The sequence below is a fragment of the Apis cerana genome, linkage group LG13, assembly GCF_029169275.1.
Source record: "Apis cerana isolate GH-2021 linkage group LG13, AcerK_1.0, whole genome shotgun sequence".
NCBI lineage: Eukaryota > Metazoa > Arthropoda > Insecta > Hymenoptera > Apidae > Apis > Apis cerana.
The window spans coordinates 9,944,308-9,952,350 of NC_083864.1; the positions used below are offsets into that span (position 1 = coordinate 9,944,308).

At 33.7% G+C, this 8,043-nt stretch overlaps 1 long non-coding RNA gene across 6 annotated transcripts; it reads right to left on the bottom strand.

The window, feature by feature from the left end:
* Window positions 1–706: 706 nt before the first annotated feature.
* LOC133667146 (uncharacterized) lies at window positions 707–7,339 on the bottom strand. Of its 6 annotated transcripts, none has more exons than XR_009832320.1 (3): window positions 7,230–7,339; window positions 3,135–7,117; window positions 707–2,955 (listed from the first exon to the last, which is right to left on the bottom strand). It is a non-coding gene; the product is annotated as an uncharacterized LOC133667146 (long non-coding RNA). The 6 variants fall into 6 exon arrangements; XR_009832323.1 differs by lacking the exon at window positions 7,230–7,339 and having other exon boundaries at window positions 3,135–5,885; window positions 6,938–7,219; XR_009832322.1 differs by lacking the exon at window positions 7,230–7,339 and having other exon boundaries at window positions 3,135–4,595; window positions 4,673–7,219.
* Window positions 7,340–8,043: the final 704 nt, after the last annotated feature.

Sequence of the window (8,043 nt, forward strand, 5' to 3'; positions counted from 1 at the left end):
TGCAGACAGCGTGACACCGACGTACAAATACGTCGTATTCGCGAGATTAGAACGAATCTTTTGATACTCGACACGGTGCTTGCACATCCAACAATCCTTTTAGATCCGTTCCCTTTGTACTCACCGATTAATCGATCGTGGAACAGAGCTCTCGATATGAGTCTGCGAATTTTTTTCAACTTGTTTTATCGATCGAACTTTTAATTTCCGATACAAGTCGAAAAAATTTTCGTTATCGAGAATTCTTAAAAATTACATTACAAACGTTTTTAAAAATGTTACTTTCTTTCCTACACGATTTTCCAATTCGAATCCGGACCAACTTCGAACGTCGTACAGTTTAACTGTATGAATAATTTTAAAAAGGAAAACGATAGACAAATAGATTCGAGTATACATTAGTGATTAATATTCACGTGGCGCTAGTATCGCGTCGCCATATTGTTAATTACATCGCCATGTTGTAGAGGAAAATTCTCTCGGGTATTTAACTCGAAAATCGACTTTTTCCTCGTTTTCACTAATGCTGAATTTTGTCTGAGATACAAAGGAATAAGAGGAGGAAGAAATTTCGCTTTGGTCGAACCGGTTGTTCGAATATTCGCCAAAAAAAAGGGGGAGGAGGGAGTCGTAGCACGAAAAAGATTGGAAAACACTGACGATAGCGCGTCAAAGGGAGAGAAAGATGGACAAAGAACACTTCGAAACTTAGCTCTCCGTATAATTCTGCAAAATGTTTAGCATACAAAGACAAATATAATGGGACCCCGAGATGAGGTTGCGACGAGATCACGGCCCTCGGGCGGGGATGGTTAATTCAGTTTCAAGCTCCATCAGCCAGACACATCCCCTTGCCTTTCTCTCCACCCCCTTTCCTCCCGTCATCCCCTCAACGTCTTTGTACGCCGCAGTCGTCGCTCTTTCTCCCTCGCTCCGATCCACACCTCCTCTTTCCTTTCGTTGTTAAGTCTACTGGTAAATATAAACGTTGGAATTGACGTACGGTCGCGTATGTTTAATAATTCGCGACAGGCATTCGTAGATTACGATGGATCGGGTATTACATTACCCTGGCCTTTGATAAGTCTTAAATTGTTATTGTGCGAGATAATTTTAATACGTATAATTATAAATGTTTAAATATAATTGTAAATAAATATTTTAAACATATGATTATATATTTACCGATTTGTAGAATGATAACAAGGATAATTTCATCTTGTGAGTTAAAATAAAAATTTTAATTCGAGTAAACGTAATCTCAGGATGATTGTTACGTTTCGATAAAATAAATTGTAGTTTTCTTTACGGAAATAACGTGAAAAAAATAACGAATCTCGTTATATAATGTTTGTAAGAAATTGTTATTACACTTTAACGTAATTACCGGGTTAATTATTATCGAGCCATACGTTTATAAGAATGAAACAGACTGCGTGACTCCAATGACACGTCCCTCCTTCTTTATCTTCTTTTTCTTCGCAGCTTCTTTCGAGGTTGAGGAACACTCGAGCCACTCGAATATCAACGCCAAGGGATGACAGACTGTTTGTAATATAACTTTCGAAGCTAATCACTGTCCTGGCAGTAGACGAGAAAGTTTATCTTCAACGATGTAAACGGCTGAACAGCCTCTTGTCATTCCTCGTTTTGGAGCACGAAGATGAAATTGATTCTAATTCCTTTTCTTTCAATTTTCTTTATTTCTCGTTCCATTGATTTTACACTCATCTGAATATTTCGTTCAAACGCTATTTATTAATAATAAATTTTAAAATAGTAAGTTTTTAATGTAATTATTTAATGGCACGAACAAAGAAAATTAATATTTGGAAAATTTGTAACCAGATTCTTTAAAAAGATATTAAAGAAACATTAAGAGGAAATTATCGTTCATGTAATTATTAATAATTTTTCTTTTTTTCTCTCTTTTATAACCCGATAATTGTCCATTCTTTTTTTTTTTCTTACATTGTAGTGCTTATATTCACTTTGCTCAATCAATATCTATTATCGGAAAATTTGTTGGCATATTCATCGATAAAATATTATCGATATTAATCACTTTTATAATTATAACTCGTTATCTATAGCTATCGTTATCTTATAATCGTGATCGTTAAAAATCGTTCTTAATAATTTTTCGCTCTAGACTCGAAGAGATGAGTGTTCGTTTGCCAATAGTATCTGTTAATTACAAACTTTTGAATGTAAACAAGAGTTCGAGCTCGATTCGACAAGAAAGGTTTGTCACCCTAAAAATTTCGAAATACTTTAGAACCCGTTTTAAAAATCTTAAAACTTAAATTTCGAGTATATTTCGAATATGAAATTTCCTTGTATAAAATATTTTTGTACTTAACAAAAATTTATCGCAATCGAATCGATCAGTTTGTCATTTTTTTTCAAGAACTGGCTGATAATCAAGAAATCGATACTCGTTTCAAAATGATTAATTACGGAAACTCACTGTTCTCGGTAAAAAAAAAAAAAAAAAAAAAAAGGAAATTGAATTTCTTTGTAAACGTATATATTTCCCAACAATTGTCAATATTGCTCGCTGATATTACGTATAATAATTAATAAAATAAATAAATAATTATCTGTTGACTAGTTGTGCAGTGATTTATACGATTTCATAATATACAATTAAAAGTATCTTATCTTTTTTAAGTGCCCCCCTTTTCACCCCCCCTTCTTCTTCCCAGGGTTCGAATAACAGGAACAAGGAACATTTTTTTAACATTCCTTATTTTTCAAGTTCCCAACACACAGATGTCCTCCACCGCAAGGAATCGTGTTACGAGAGAAACAAACGAAAAAAAAAAAGGGTCCTTTTTGAATGCAGCGTGTGCTTGTCTGCAGATTTCTTTCTCCTGGTAACAATCCTTGTTCTGCTCGCACTAATTAAACGAGGATGATCGTCTCGTAATTTATTTGGACCACACATGCGTTCTGAAATGCATGGTAAAAAAATTAAATCTCCAGGAGAATAGAAAGAAACGATTGCTTGTCACGATTATAATTTCATAATATTATATTCTGTTCTTCAGAATGGCACACTTTATATTTTTCAATATTTCACTCTGCCAAAGATTCTGAAAAAATTCTTACAAAATTAAAAAATTACTTACGAACATATCCACTTCGTGTTCGAATTTCCAATAAAATTAAATAACGTTGATAATTTCGAGATCCAATCCTTCAAATATTATTAATACCAAGGATCAAAACGTATTTCTACTTCGTCCAGAAACAACGTGCACAAATTTCCAATTTACAATATGATTCGTAAAATTTCAGGAATCAGTCAGTTTCGATCTCATCAAAGAGAATCCATTCGACACGAATAACAATGCTTCTTTCAAAAGTCTTATTCACTCGATTCCTTCAAATCCTTTTCCTAAATCTCTCAAGAGAACAATCTCAAAATTCCAGCTAGGACGAAGCGAGTGAGTGAGTAAGTAAGTGAGTAAGTTTGTAACAGATTCTCATAATCGTCACGTTTTGTGGTAAATCCTTATAGCCAGGTACGTGAGGGGATTGGCACGGTTTCGTACAAGCGGGGAATACCCGCCAGCAAGAAGTGTCGAAAGAGTTGTTTGCCCGTAAAATATTAGATATTGTCTTAGCAGCGAAGTTTCCATGAAAAGTCAACGCGACTTCGCCGTGCGAAATCAAATTTGTCTAAGGTCGCCCCGGAAATCCTCCCAATCATTTTCCTTTACCGTCGTGGTGTGCGTAACTTGGTCAAAAGTTTGGGATCATTAAAGAAAATCGTTATCAGAGAAGATTGTTTTTTAAATAAAGAACGTAAGATCAGTTTTGAATTAATGCAAAATTGGAAATAGGAAAAGGAAAGAAAATTTGACGCGAAAATTTTTTACTTTTTTAATTTTGTGTGTATTTTCTTTCTAGGTTATATGTTTTTTTTTTGCTTTCTTCTTCTTTTCACGTAGCACTCTAATAGTACTTTAAATCATTGGCTTCAAGTCGGAGGAAGCGGCACGAGCCGATGTGCCTTGCAGCCCAGATTACAACACCAAAGTTTTTATGATTTTATTGTTGAATGGAAGAAAAAAATTTTCTCTTTTTCTCCTTTCTTTCTTTCTTTCTTTTTTTTATTTTTGAATAAACACAAGACTTCTGCATCTTTAGATTGAATTTTGCTCAGGTATCTTGAAAAATAGGATGGATGTTATCTTATGAAAATTCTAATGTGACTTTTTAATTGGAAATTACTGATTTCTAATTATTTAAAAATTTAAAAAAAAACAAAATTGTGAAAAAGAAAACTTATCGTTGAATGAACTTTTTTTTTCCTTTTTTTGCAAAAGATCTGTTAATTGTGACATTAATTAGAAGAACAATAAATAATTTAAACAATACTAACAAAATTGTTTCGTAAATTAAATTAATTTAGAATAAAAAAGGAAAATTCCTTGGAAAAAGAATTATCGAAATCACAGAAGACAATGACTTTAAAACCTGCTCTCATGCTACTAATTCTTGTGTCGTTAACAAAGTGTCTTCTGATAAAAGGGGCCCGATATTAAATTGCTTTTCGGGCGCAGTTGGAGAGCCCGTTACTCCTCCTACAAAGTTGTAAAAATAATAAACATAAATGCATAAAACCATTGTTCACAGATTACGGAGTAAAAATCCGTCCTACCTAGCAAACCTTCCGTAGGTCTCGCCATCTGAAACTTACTACCATCCTGTTCAAAATATTGTCACGGCATGTCTGAACTTTCGCGTGTATTATTGTACTAACTATGGAAAATAAAATTTGCCTCACAAAACTTACCTTCAAAACTTATAATTTATACTTGGAACAAAATTCTTTCTACCGTTCTGCTTTGTAAAAGGTATTTTCTTTCTTTCCAGGGAAAAATAAATTTGTGTAAATAAATATTCGAAACAATAAAGTTGTTATAAAAAAATACAGAATGTCGGTATTGTGGGGACAATTCTAAAAAAAACAAAAATTAGTGTACGAAAAATTTTTGTAATTATTGTAATTTATTATTTACTACAATTTAAATATTTTTTTTTAAATGAAACGAGATGGAGATAGAGTGACATGTCGCGCAGCACTGTGGCGCAATGGTATAACAAAACTGTCTCGCTTTCACGCAAATTTTAATTACATATATATATTTATTTAGCGAATAATTTACACAAAGGGAATAATAAAAACGAAACAATTGGTTTTCACTTAATCGATTGATATAAGGATGTATTGAATTAAAGATTATAAATATTCGTTATTATTTTCATATTTTTCACAAGGCATAGAAATAGAAAGAAGCGTCTCAAAGAAAGAATATAAGTTTCTCTCGATAAAATAATTTTAGAAATCCAGAAAATCCCTTAATTTCCCTCCATTCTTTCACCAAAAATCACCCTTCCACCGTTCAAGAGCTGGCTGGAAGCTCAAGTCGACAGATAAGTGTGGCACGGGGTAATAATTTTTCCGGAATTTCACACGACACCCAAGTAGCTGTCAGATGAAGCTGTATTCTCCACCGAGTCCATGCGCCCTTTTCTCCTCTGTTTCTCTTTCAAAACTTTGCTGGCGATATCATCTGCTTAGTCTCAATGACGGAACAGACGCCCACTGCTTCTGCTCTCCTTGGCCAGGGTGTCATATGCCTCAGTTCAGATAATTCCTGTGTGGCCACTTCGTTCGCACGTAACACGCCAGGATTGTAACAAACGTGCAAGTACGTATCGCTTTTTCATGTAGATTTTTGTATCCACTCGAACGAGCGAGCTATTACACTTTGAGATAAGATAGACGCGGATTCTCAAGGATTCGCGTAATGTTCAACAGAGAAGTAAGTCTTTTCCTTTCCTTCTTTCGCGAGTCCATTGTTTTGATCCTTTGGATCGTGGAAGGAAAAAGGAAAAAGAGAAATAAATAAAAAGAATTAAAAAAGAACTACTTTTTTTTGTTCTTTCTGCACAATCTCGAGAACCTTTAAGAGAACAATATAAAAAGAAGAATTTTATATGTCTAATTAAATTTTTAATTCCAATTTATCGATCATATTTAAAGAAAAAGAAAAGTATTTGTATTCGTATCTATTATTATTATAAGAAAAAAGTTTGCAATCGATATGTAATTAATACTTCAACGATAATTTGAAGATAGTCTATATTTAGATATGTCAATAAAGAAAGCTTCCTGTAGAGAAATACTTATAACTTGGAAGGTATACTTGAAATGAAGATATATCGAATTGATAAATAACTTTATTTTATTTATTTATTTATTTTTTTTTTAATAAAATCAAAAAGAATCATTATTTTTCCTAGATAAATATTATCAAGATTATTTCCATAAAACCATTTCCATACCTAAATTTCTTAGAAATCTCCATCTTTTTAGACTTATTTTATGATCGATATGATCGAATTGTATTTACATTACATTAACCATTTCTTCTTTTTTTATATTTTCAAAATAAAATTTATTTTCTCAAATTTTCCATTATTTAAAAGATAAATCTTCCGTATCTTCTCCTATTTATAAAAATTTAAAGATAAAAGCAATTCTCCGGAAGACACTATTACCAACTATCATAATTTCCTGTCGTTTCAATAATTGTTTCAACAAAAGAAAAAACAAAACAAAACAAGAGGAAGAGATACAAAATCTAAATTCAAATTCGAACAAATAATAAATTTTTTCCTCCGATAGACTGGATTAGTGGAACATTAGAAAAAGAGATTATATTTCTATAATTTTTTCTGATAAGAGAATACATTTTATCGTTTAAAAAAAAATATAAATTTTAAGTCTCGCAATAATATCTATAATATCTGTAAATCTTATCAGAAAATCTTGCATATCTCTACATATCTATTTAATTAATTACGTTCTATTGCTTGCTCATTGCAACGAAATAATACACATATTAAAGTCACTCACCATCCCTCTCGTTCTCACCCTCTCGACCTAACCAAGAAAGCTCCAAATCTCTCGCGCGCCATTTATGAAGACGCCTATGTATACACACGATAGAGAACGAGAAAAAAATTAAGGCCCCTCGAGCGTTTCACACCGAGGCCAATTAAGGAGAGTTTGTTTTTCTTAGGAAGAGTGGATCGTCTGCAACATTGTGGATCATCGTTGTACGTAGCATATCTCGACCAGCCCAAGTTTATTTCCACAAAATTACATCTTTGCCCTTCGTCTCTCTCTCTCTCTCTCTCTCTCTCACCTCTTCAAAGAGTCATCGTTTTTTTTCTCTTGTTATTATTAGTATTTATTCTTTTTCTCTTCGATAAAAGATTATAAACAGCAGCCTATATCTTACGAACCACTCCCTCGTCATTAAATTTAGTATCGGGATTCAATATCGGGTGACTGTTTATCTCCTCTCTTATCGCGTTATTCACCAATCGTGCTACTGTGTCGATATCAATTTTATTTAGATGATTTTTTTTCTAAGAAAATGGCAAGTATCGCATTTATATATATACATATATATATATATATATATATATATATATCGTGACAAACATGATGACACAATGTTTCTCCTTCGATATACGAACGTGTTTACACGATGACTCGTATTACTTCTTTCAACTGGAGGAGAGGAAGAAGAAAAAAAGCTAGGCACAGTCCGTCCTGCCCATATCATTCCGTTTCCATTAATCCACTTCCGATCGAGTCTCTTATCGTTAATAAAACCATAATAAAACGCTCGTCATCTACGCTTCGCTCTGAAAGCGGGAATCCACCGATAAATTTCTCCATCCTCCGCCATGATCCACCTCTGTCATAGCGCAACCTGCCACGTGCACGCTGCATCGTGGGCGACTCCTCCGGATGGAAGAATGTCCCCTCTCTCTCTCTCTCTCTCTGTGTGCGGAGAGGCGAGGTCTAAGGTAAGCCGAAGGCATTGCTCGGTACGACGTACGACACCTAGGCCAGTGTGTGTTTCACGATTTTATGCCGGAGGTAGTTGGAACGAAGGCACATCAAAGGTGCCGCTATCGGTGCAAAGCCGCTTTATGCTCGCGTGTCAT